This window comes from Lathyrus oleraceus, chromosome 3 (genome assembly GCF_024323335.1).
Source record: "Lathyrus oleraceus cultivar Zhongwan6 chromosome 3, CAAS_Psat_ZW6_1.0, whole genome shotgun sequence".
NCBI lineage: Eukaryota > Viridiplantae > Streptophyta > Magnoliopsida > Fabales > Fabaceae > Lathyrus > Lathyrus oleraceus.
Window position 1 is genome coordinate 282,001,248 of NC_066581.1, and position 12,610 is coordinate 282,013,857.

Genomic DNA, 12,610 nt, shown 5'->3' on the forward strand with positions numbered 1-12,610 from the left:
CTCTTTATCACCGGTTGAATTTTAGTTTTCCAAATACTAGTCTCTCAAGTCTTCCTTCCATCTCTGCAACAATTATTGATGTTATTACCATCAAGAAGCATTGTGCCCTCCATCTACGTTTCTGAATCATGTTATCACAAATAAAGATGAACAACTAATTAAGTGAGTTGAGAACGAAAATATCGATTGGAAACCCCTCTACTGCTGTAGGAATCGTTCAACTTTCGGGTCCTTACGTGGTGTCCATCTCAAGTCAAGTTTTTTGACCCGCTACAAATAAGTAGCACCCTACCAGTAGTGTGTTGAATATGGCATCGTTATGGATTCTTGTGGAAATTTCTCTAAAGAAGTTAGTTAGTATATATATCATATTTATTTGTGTTTGGGCTTTCTGTAATGAAATCTTTCTAAATTCATGATTATGTTTCCATTGTTAGGTAGTGTCGATGCTAGCGCCGAGATCGTATATACAAACCTTGGTCTAAGATAACCAATCTTATTTGGTATATTTATATATTTGCTTTCCAAACATCCATGCAATCAGTTCTATACAAACCTTGGATCAATAAAAGATTTAACGGAAAAACAAACCCATTTCAATTAGGAAAACACTAGATTCAATCCAAACCTGGATGACAACCAAGCAGTAGATTCAATCATGAAAATAATAGATTAAATTAAAACCAAACTCAATTCAATGTTTATAAAATCACTACTTAGATAAAGAGAACGAAATGAGATGGATAATGTTTTTGCCATATGCAACCTACAATGAGCAATGTCAGTGGGTGAAGTTGTTGTCGAAGTCGATTGAAAAACCAAAGAGCAAAGGTTAGGTTAATAAAAAACAAACATGGATGAGCGAGTGTTTCTCCCGCTTTCAAACAAGTTATAAGAACACGACACGAACAAACTCCATTCCCATGACATTGAAGTACAACCACATCTTTACTACATACGATCTCGGCGCTAGCATCGACACTGCTAAAACCTAACAATGGAAACATAGAAAGCCCAAACACAAATAAATATGATATATATACTAACTAACTTCTTTAAAGAAATTTCTACAAGAATCCATAGCGATGTCATATTCAACACACTACTGGTAGGGTGACACTTGTTTGTAGCCGGTCAAAAAATTTGACTTGCGATGGACACCATGTAAGGACCCAAAAGCTGAACGATTCCTACAGCAGTGGAGGGGTTTCCAGTCAATATTTTCATTCTCAACTCACTTAATTAGTTGTTCATCTTTATTTGTGATAACATGATTCAGAAACATAGATGGAGGGCACAATGCTTCTTGATGGTAATAACATCAATAATTGTTGCAGAGATGGAAGGAAGACTTGAGAGACTAGTATTTGGAAAATTAAAATTCGACATGTGATAAACAGGACTTATACTATGTAGGGATTTTAAGGTTTGAGAAAAATTGAAAATGAAATGATTTGGGATTTAGGGATTTGAGATGTTGATAAAGGGATAAAGAAGATGTAGAAGGCTGAAGGGTTAACATGGTATAGGAAAATGGATTTGAGCTCTACAGGGAAAATAAAAGGCTCACGATCAAAACCAGTGGCTGCTTGAACAACCGTCTGATAGAGAAGTTGAAGGTTGTTGGCAACTATCATGGCCCAATTTCATAAATGGGTTTTGTATCTTTGTTAATAAGTTGAGGCAGTTTCCCTTACCTGTCGTGGCAACTGTCACAAATATTGAAAGCCAACCGTTTTTATGTTAGGGTCATAATCCAAGTGTTGCAAATCAATAAATTTCTTGTAGTGAAGCTTCCTTATGAGTTGCTCACGTAAATTTACGTAACCCAATGAAGAAAAAATCTTAAAGTGTGTCCAACACTTGGTTTCAGGCCAGACCAAGCTTCATAAATAGCCTTGTTGTGCAACTTCTTTGTTGGATATCTATTGTGCTGTAGACAATAGTTGAGGTTAGGGATGTTCAAAACCAAACCAACCCAATAGAAAACCACAAACCAAACCAAACCAAAACCGCAAAAAACCGCATTTGGTTCGGATTCGTTTGGGTCATTTTTTAATAAAACCGCACGGTTTGGTTTGGTTTGCGATTTGTATTTTACAAACCAAACTAAACCAAACCAAACCGCATTATGTTACAAACCAAAGTTCACTTATCTCACATCCAACCCAAACCTCAAACCTAGTATGCCTTAACCTTACAATTACAAACGATTTTCTCTTAATCACACTTAGGGTGTCAATTTCAACCTTATTAAATCTCTCATAGTAGTATCACACATTCTTCTCATCTTCTTTTCCATGTAGGTCTCGCCTATTCTACTCTAATAAGTCCTCTATTATGTTCTTTCTTTTTTATCTTTTATGTTACTATTTTCTCTTCCAATTACGTTTTTATTGCACTTTTCTTCTCAATCTCGCATCTCTTATGTTCTTTTTTTCATCTTCTCTAATCTCTCATCTCATATGTTTTTTTTATGTTTATTATAATGTCTTTGATATTATTTTATGCTACTATTTATATTTGTCTTTTATTCCACTTTTGTCTAATCTGGTTTTTTGTATATTGAATGAAACGCTTTTGTCTAAATATGATGAATTTTGATGTTATTTAGTAATATATGAATGACTAAACACAAAGTTATGTCGTTATAAAAAATATTATAAAAATGGCTCAATAAAAATGTTATAAAAAACCGAACCAACCCAAACCGCATTGATTTGGTTTGATTTGGTTTGGTTTTATTTCTAAAAGTCAACCGAACCAAACCGAACCGCATGCTTTTTTCTCATGCGGTTCAGGTGATTTTTATCACAAAAACCGCCCAAACCGCACCGCGAACACCCCTAGTTGAGGTATTCATCCAAAAAATGGTTTGGCATTTGCTTTTCCTTGAGAATGCTTCTTGTCATGTTAAGGATAATTTTCTTATTTCTCTTAGAAATTTCATTATGTTGAGGTGTGTATGGTGCTACAACTTCATGCTTAATATCTTCCTTTTCACAAAATTGAGAAAATTAAGTTGAGATGTACTAACTACCACCATCGGTTCTCAACCTTTTGATTTCACATTCAGCCTAATTCTCAACTAGCAACATGATTCATTAAAAATTGGTGAACATTGTAATACCTTAAACCCTGAAACTTATAAATAAAGTATTAAACAACAATTCAAGGTGTCACCAACGATAATCCTTCGAAAACACATAAAATCATTTGAAACAATATAGTAGAAAAATATTTTTCTAAACAACTCCATAAATCATTTTATAAACTCCAAAACAACGAAAACAACATCAACTTCTAAAACATAATAAATCTTATCCCCGATGTTACACGATCAGAGAAGAAACCACTAAGGTATTATTAATGTGAGGGCAAAGGTTCTTAGTCCTTGTTTTAATGATGTCAAACCTTTTAGTAGCTCATATTGTATATTTTGGACGGTGTCATCATATCGTAGAGTGCATTCATTCTTTAACATGCTCAAAGTATCAATACAATGTGTATATGCATATAGGAGCATCTCATATATGTCAATATTGCACTTGATCATTGTTGGTTCCTTAGGTCCATAAGAGAATGGTTTGGATTGACCAAAATACATCTTAATAAATCATTTTTGACCATTTAAAATCTTTGAGTCGACTAATGCTTTGGAGCGGTCGACTCATTCATGCATGTCATTTTCTTTGTAACTCATGGGTCTGAATAGGTCGAGTCTATGGTGTGAACAGGTCGAGTCCCTAGTGTGAATAGGTCGACTCATTCATGCATGTCATTTTCTTTGTAACTCACGGGTCTGATCAGGTTGAGTCATAGGTCGACTCATTTCTAGAAAAACAAGATGAGTCGACTCATTGCCCTGTTGCGGTCGACTCATAACCTGTTTTATTTAAATAGTGTTGTTGCGGGTCTGAACAGGTCGAGTCCCTAGTGTGAACAGGTCGAGTGGTCATTGATTTCACTCATTTTTCTACTGTGTTTTTCACTTGGTCCATATATATATATATATATATATATATATATATATATATATATATATATATATATATATATATATATATATATATATATATATATATATATATATATATATATATATATATATATATATATATATATATATATATATATATATATATATATATATATATATATATATATATATATATATATATATATTTATTTATTTATAAGAAAAGTGAAAGATATACACTAAAGTTCCTCTTCATCTTCATTCTTCATTGCATGTTTCAACAACTACACATAACAATTTTGGTTGATCATAATGCATTGTTGTGGTGATAATGTCCAAATAGGATTGTGCATCTTAGTTTGGATAGTGGTTTTTAATGGGTTTTTCTTGAATAAAATCTTAGGGTTTTGTCCTCCAAGATTTGGGGGGTTTTGTACAAGTTTTTGCTTCATAGACTCAACCGAGTGAAAGGTTTGAAGAACGGTGGGTTCATTCGAACGAATAACAGTAACCGGAGGATTGTGAATAAAGGTTTGGGTTCAAGCGTTCCACGATCAAAATCAGTCGAGCTAGAGTTTTGGAGAACTTGGAGTTCTTCCAATAAGGTAGCTACAATCGAAGGTTTGTTCGGAACGTTTGAAGCGCTTGGTTCAACTCAAACCAAGGGGAGAAAAGTGAATAGGATCTACAACAACACTTAGGTTTGCTTGGTGGTGATCATTTCTTATCTTGTATAAACTTTGCAATTGGTAATAAATATCTCAATTCTAGTTTTAGAATTAGGGGCGGACGTACTCGAAGTGAGGACAAAAGGGGAACTGCCTAAACAAATTTGGTGTTATTCTCTCTTTCTCTAACTCTTTAATTTCTGCATAAATTGAATCTTGTGTGAAACTAATTCGTAACTTCATCTCGTTTAATTGTTGTGCATTAAATCTGTTTAATAAATTGTTGCAATCACTTTGGTTGTAACTAAGGGATATTCTGCACAATCAATTCTAATGAAATTAAGACTTGGTGTAGTATGCACACCAAGTGTTTGCTAAAATTAACTTCACACAAGTTTATCAATATTTTACTTGTTTCTTCATTGTTTTAATTCATCATTGGTAGTAGCTATATCAAGGAGTTGTGTATTTTATCGATTGATTAAGATTCTTGTTGATTAGCTTTATCTTAGTAATTCCATTAGGTTTCGCGCATATCCGATCTTTCCAGTAACAAATTGTTTAGACGATCATGGTCTAAGGAGCTTTCGCAACCTTTAAAAACAATTTTAAAAAGCGCAATTTTTTTTAAATATGTGATCTATTCACCCCCCCCCCCCTCTCTAGATCAGTACTATCGTCTAACAAGTGGTATCACGAGCACCGATTCATCTACTGCTTCACATATAACTTTTTAGAAAATGAATAACGATCCTAAAGGGGCTAGCAATAGAGCACATATTTTCACTGGTGAAATCTATATTTATTGGAAAGATTGAATGCGTATTCATATCAACTTTGTTGATAGGAAGGTATGGAAAGTAATCCAAGATGGTCCTATGGAAATAACTATGACCAATGCGGATGGCGTTGTTATACCTAAACCTGAAGCATAGTGGAATGAAGAGGATGAGAAAAAGTACATCTATGAATGGAAAGCCATGAATATGATCATCACCGCCTTAGGTGTTGATGAGTATTACAGGGTTTCTCATTGTACTAGTGCTAAAGCTATGTGGGACTCATTGCAAATTGCCCATGAGGGAACCAATGATGTCAAACTAGCTAGAATCAACACTTTCACTCAAGAATTTGACATTTTTGATATGAAGGATGGTGAAACCATTGCTGATATGCCAAAGCGATTTTCTCATCTAACCAATCGGTTAAATGCTCTTGATAAAACTACCCATAATGATGTTGCTACTAACAATCTTAAGATGTCTTAACAGGGAATGGAAACCAAAGGTCACCGCAATTAAGGAAGCAAATGATCCAAGAACACTGGACATGACAACATTGTTTGGTAAGCTTCAAGAGCATGAACAAGAGCTCATGAACCTTGAGAAACATGAAAAGAGTCAAAACAAGGAAAATAAGGAGAAAGCAAAGGACACCGAAAAGAAGTCTATCGCTTTAAAGGCTTCAAGTTCTAATTCATCCACCAAGGATACGTGTGAGAGTGAATCAAGTGATGGTGATAAAAATTTGAATGAAAACATGGGATTATTTGTAAGGAGGTATAACTGATACCTTAGAATGAATGAAGTTCAACATTTGGATAAAAATCTAGTTAACTATAGAAGATAATCAAAATTCTCAAATTAAGAAGAAAGTAAGACAACTAAGTCAAGAGGCTCATGTTATAATTATGGAAAGGCCGGTCACTATAAGTCGGATTGTCCATTGTTGAAGAAAGACAAAGGAAAAGACAAACGTCATAAGAAATCTAGCAAAGCTAGATGAGCATACATTGTCTGGGAACGCGATAGTGAGCCCTCAAGCAATGGTAACTCAAGTGATGAAGAAGAAAAGGTCAATCTTAGTCGTATGGCTCATCAAAAGAAGAAAAAGAATGCAAGTCATTCTAAATATGATCATATTGATGAAATGTCTTATTTTGATTTGCAAAAAGCCTTTAGTACTCTACACAATGAGGCCAAGAAAGCTTTTAACCGCTTAGTCTCAAATCAAAAGATTTTCTCGTATTTAGAAAAGAAAGTTTCTGATTCCGAAAAGGAACTAGAAACTCTTAAAAATCTATGATATAGACTACTAAAGGAAAAACTTAAGATGATAGGGGATTTTGGTTTAGATGTTCTGGATGTGAAACTTGTCACATTTGGCAAAGAGAGGTTAGAACTCTTCAAGCTAAATTAGACAAAGCTTTACAACCTAAAGTTACCTTTGCTATTGATCAATCACATTTTATAAGTAACATGAATAATCCTTATAAAAAATACACTTATGTGGTAAAAAATCAAGTTAGCAAAAGAAACTCTCATCCAAACTTAAACTGTCTATATTGTTGCAAGAGGGGACACATTATTGCTAAATATGGATTTGGGAGATTTTTGGTTCGTAAAGGCATTTTCCAGTGGTTTCCCAAATGAAACCAAATTTTCACTCACACACAAGGACCCAATGAAATTTGGGTACCTCCTTCCCTTGTTTAATTTGTAGGTGGAATGTCTGGAGGCTACAGAGAGAAGATGGTTTCTCGTCAGTGGATTCTCAAGACATATGACAGGTGACGTTTCCTTATTCTTTGACTTTATGGCTAAGAAGAAAGGATTTGTAACCTACGGTGATAATAACAAGGGAGTTATACTCAGAAAAGGTAGTGCAGGTAATCCCTCTTCTACTACTATCTCAGATGTCCTTTTAGTTGAAGGCCTTAAGCACAATCTTATTAGCATTAGCCAATTATGCGACAAAGGATATAAAGTATCATTTTCAAAAGATTGTTGCTTGATTGAACATAATGATTAAAAAATGATGTGTTTAAGGGCTTGGGGGTAAATAATGTATACATGTTTTACTTGAATGAAGTATCTTTGACTAGCGCTAAATGTCTTGTCTCCATGAGTGAAGAATCTTGGCTTTGGCATAGGCGATTAGCGCATGTCAACTTTGACTTGCTAAATAAAGTAATTGCAAAAGATTTAGTAGTTGGTCTACCCAAAATCAAATTTTCAAAAGATCACTTATGTGATGCGTGCCAAATGGGAAAGCAAACAAGGATCTCTTTTAAATCTAAAAACATTGTTTCTACAACGAGAATCCTTGAACTTCTCCATATGGACCTTTTTGGGTCATCTAGAACTAAAAGTCTAGGTGGAAACTACTATGGTTTTGTTATTGTAGATGACTCCTCTAGATTTTGTTGGACCATTTTCTTAGCAAGTAAAAGTGACACTTTTTCCGCTTTTGAAAAGTTTGCCAAGAGTTCTCAAAACCATTGAACACTAGCATAGTTACTATCCGAAGTGATCATGGAGGTGAATTTGAAAACCACCTCTTTGAGTAATTTTGTGAAACAAATGGTATTGATCATAATTTTTCCGCTCCAAGAACTCCACAATAAAATGGAGTAGTGGAACGTAAAAAAAACGAATTTTAGAAGAGCTTGGAAGGATTATGATCAATGAAAATGGCCTTCCTAAATATTTTTGGATCGATGCCATAAATACAGCGTGTTATGTCTTGAATGGGATACTCATTCGTCCTATTCTCAACAAAACTCCTTATGAATTGTTAAAGGGAAGGAAACCTAATGTTTCACATTTTCATGTCTTTTGATGTAAATGCTTTGTGTTAAATAATGGTAAAGAAAACCTTGGTAAATTTGACTCAAAAGCCGATGAAGGTATCTTTCTTGGATACTCTCAATCTAGTAAAGCATATAGGGTATACAACAAAATATTACGTATCGTTGAAGAATTCGTGCATGTTTCCTGTGATGAATCTTATCCGAAAATTGTCAGAGAAGGTATTTTTATTGATGGTGCAGGTGTTCCTTCAGAAAACATAATAAAAGATCAAGAATAAAATAGTGTTGAACCCAATCCGAAAAAAGTGGAGGAGGAGCCGAATCATGTATCTGAAAAGAAAGAGGAGGACCATCCAATCAATAACAATGATATTACTTTGGAATAGAAAACTTATAAGGATCGTATCATCGATAATATTCTAGGAGATATCTCAAAGGGAGTCATCACATTGTCAAAGATAAGTAACTTTTATTATTATTTCTCTTTCGTCTCTCAAATTGAGCCTAAAAACTCCAAAGATGCATTACTCGATGAACATTGGTTTTTAGCAATGCAAGAGGAACTTAATCTGTTCAAAAGAAATGAGGTATGGGACCTTGTCCCCCCTCCGCGAGGTCGTCGAGTAATTAGTACTAAATGGGTGTTTAGGAACAAGTTAGATGAAAACAGAGTTATAATTCGCAACAACGCTCGCCTTGTTGCTCAAGGGTATAACCAAGAGGAAGGCATCGACTATGAGGAGACTTATGCTTCGGTCGCCAGACTCGAGGCTATACACATTTTGCTTGCCTATGCTTGTTCTCAAAACTTCAAATTATTTCAAATGGATGTTAAGAGTGCTTTTCTAAATAGATACATTAATGAAGAGGTCTATGTATCTCAACCTCCCGGTTTTGAAAACTATGAGCATCCTAACTATGTTCATAAGCTTAAGCGGGCTTTGCACGGTCTCAAATAAGCCCCTAGGGCTTGGTATGAGTGTATTGGCAAGTTTCTACTAGAACAAGGACTCTCAAGAGGGAAGGTTGATACTACCCTTTTTACTAAGCATCAAGGAAAACACTCTATTTTAGTTCAAATTTGTGTAGATGACATTATTTTTAGATCTACTAACATAAATTTGGTCAAGGAATTCTCTAAGTTGATGCAGGGAGATTTTGAAATAAGCATGATGGGGGATTTAAATTACTTCCTCGGACTTCAAATCAAACAACTTGAAGAAGGAACTTTTGTGAGCCAAATGAAGTACTGCAATGAGTTACTCAAGCGCTTTGATATGGCAAACTCCAAAGTAATCGACACTCCAATGCCTACTGCGGTAAATATGGACCGAGATGAAAATGGTAAAGCCGTAGATATAAAAAGCTTTAGAGGTATGATAGGTTCCCTCCTCTATCTTACCGCATCTCGTCCAGATATTACGTTTAGTGTATGCATATGTGCTAGGTATCAATCATGTCCCAGAGAAACACACTTAAAGGTCGTCAAACGCATACTTAGATAGCTTTGTGGTACTTCAAAGTATGGGATTTGGTTTTCTAAGGGAAGTGATATTTCTTTGGTTGGCTAATCTGATTCCGACTTTACTGGTTGCATATCGGATAGGAAAAGCACTAGTGGTACTTGTCATTTTTATTCAAATTCCTTAGTGAGTTGGCACAGCAAAAAGCAAGTTTTCGTTGCTTTATCAACAGCCGAGGCAGAATACGTTGCAGCCGATAGTTGTTGTGCCCAAATCTTGTTGCTCAAACAATAATTACTCGACTTCAATGTTCAACTTGAACGTATTCACATTTTGTGTGACAATACAAGCGCCATTAATCTAACCAAAAATCTTATACTACATTCACGCACTAAACATATTGAAATTCATCATCACTTCCTTATGGATCATACTGAGAAAGGTGGTGTCGTTTTCGAGCACGTTGATAGCAAACATCAACTTGCCGATATTTTCACAAAACCACTTGTGACAAAACCTTTCTTCCACATCCGTAGGGAACTTGGTGTTCTCGATATCTCGGATCGCTTTTAAATTTATATATGATGCTTGCTCTATATCTATGCTTGTTTATTCTTTGATTAATCACATTGATAAGTGTGGGCTATGTGGGGGCATTCATCGTTTATCGTCATTGGAGGTAATATCGTTCCTATCTATTTGAATTATCTTGATCATTTATATATGTATGTACTTGTTCTATATAATGCATTTTCTTGATGTTTATTTTATGGTTTGGTTTAAGCTTAAACCATTTCTATGTTTTGAAATATGTGTAAACTTGCTTAGGAATCACATTTAACATGCATTCATCATTAGGACCATTGTTGCACTTCATGTTTGTATGTTATTGTGTTTAGTTTATTTGTCTTGGAACTTATGTTGAACAAATTTGGCTATGTAGTGTACCAAATTTCTTTTTCTAGTTTCGTGTTTTATTTATGATTACATTTCTTACATTAACTTCATTTTATGTGAATGGTTGTTGATGTCAATCTATTGCAAAATGGTTGATTATGTGCTTATGAATATATTTTGATGCCGATTTACCTTGTCCTTATTTCTTTTTGATGTTGTCAAAGGGGGAGAAGCAATGGAAACACAACTTATGATTATGATAGCATATTTTTTTCAAAGGAATGCATATAATCAGGGGGAGGATGTCTATTAAAGTACGTAGTATATTAAAGATTGTGCCACGGTTTGCCATCATAAAAAAGGGGGAGTATGTGAGGGCAAATGTTCTTAGTCCTTGTTTTAATGATGGCAAACCTTTTAGTAGCTCATACTGTGTATTTTGGACGGTGTCATCATATCGTAGAGTGCATTCATTCTTTAACATGCTCAAAATATCAATTCAATGTGTCTATGCATATAAGAGCATCTCATCTATGTCAATATTGCACTTGATCATTATTGGTACCTTAGGTCCATAAGGGAATGGTTTGGATTGACCAAAATACATCTTAAAAGCTCATTTTTGACCATTTAAAATGTTTTAGTCGACTCATGCTTTGGAGCGATCGACTCATTCATGCATATCATTTTCTTTGTAACTCACGGGTCTGAACAGGTCGAGTCCCTAGTGTGAACAGGTCGACTCATTCATGCATGTCACTTTCTTTGTAAGTCATGGGTCTAATCAAGTCGAATCATAGGCCGACTCATTTCTGGATAAACAAGATGAGTTGACTCATCTCCCAGTTGCGGTCGAATCATAACCTGTTTTATTTGAATTGTGTTGTTGCAAGTCTGAATAGGTCGAGTCCCCAGTGTGAACAGGTCGAGTGGTCACTGATTTCACTCATTTTTCTGCTGTGTATTTTTGCTAAACATTCTATTGTGTTTTTCACTTGGTCCATACTGTAAGAACAAAATTCAGTGTCTACAATTCATCTCTATATTTTGATGATAACAAAGGATGAAAAAAATTGGTACCCTAACATAATTTATCTATGGCAGGACTCTAATTAAAAAGAGGTCAGATAGACATATATCAGATACAGGCACAAGTTCAGAATGATCACTTAGAAGGTATTCAAGTAGAAGTTCGGACTCTAAACAAAGGAAGTGTACAAGCTCAACAAAGAAAGAGATATCAGACGCTTTGAAGTGGAAGAGCGCACTCAAGGATCTGAAGCTTTTACACTCTGATTTAATCAATCAGGAAGACATCAAGAACCTCTGAAGTTAACCAACTGTCAGTAACTATCTGAAGATGCACATGCTGAAGAGAAACTCTAATCTCTGAACACTCTGATTCATAAACGATCAATAAAGACTTAGCTATGAAGTCTTCCACTTATGGAAAGAATCTAATTTTAGAAGAAAGTTAAAGCGCCCCAAACTGCTATGGAAAGAACACAGAGATTAATGACAATAATCATCCATCATTGCCAAGATCCTTTCATCCAACGGTCTCTTCATCAAACCCCTATACATAGGATGAATCATTATTATCAAAGAAAACGAGTATATTAAAACCAATCTAAAATCTCTTTCTCATTCTCCTTTCACACGAGTTGTTGCTCTAAAGTGTGAACATTTCTTCTGTTCTTATATTGTGTAATTTCTGCTTACCTAGAAGCACTAAACACATAACTGTAATTTTCTTTAACTACTGAATATTCCTCAAGTGACTTGCGAAGTCTGTAAACTTGAGTAGGCTAAGGGATATTTATCCTCTTAGACGCTTATTTGTTGTAATATTTTAAGATTAGTGGATTAAGTCCTTATTGAAGGTGAAATCACCTTGGCCGGATGGACTAGAGTAGCTTTGAATTTCAAGTGAACCAGGATAAAAAAAATTGTGTTGATACCTTTTATTTTCGCGTGTGTTTTGTTTTCAAAAGTTTTTATTATCAGTTAA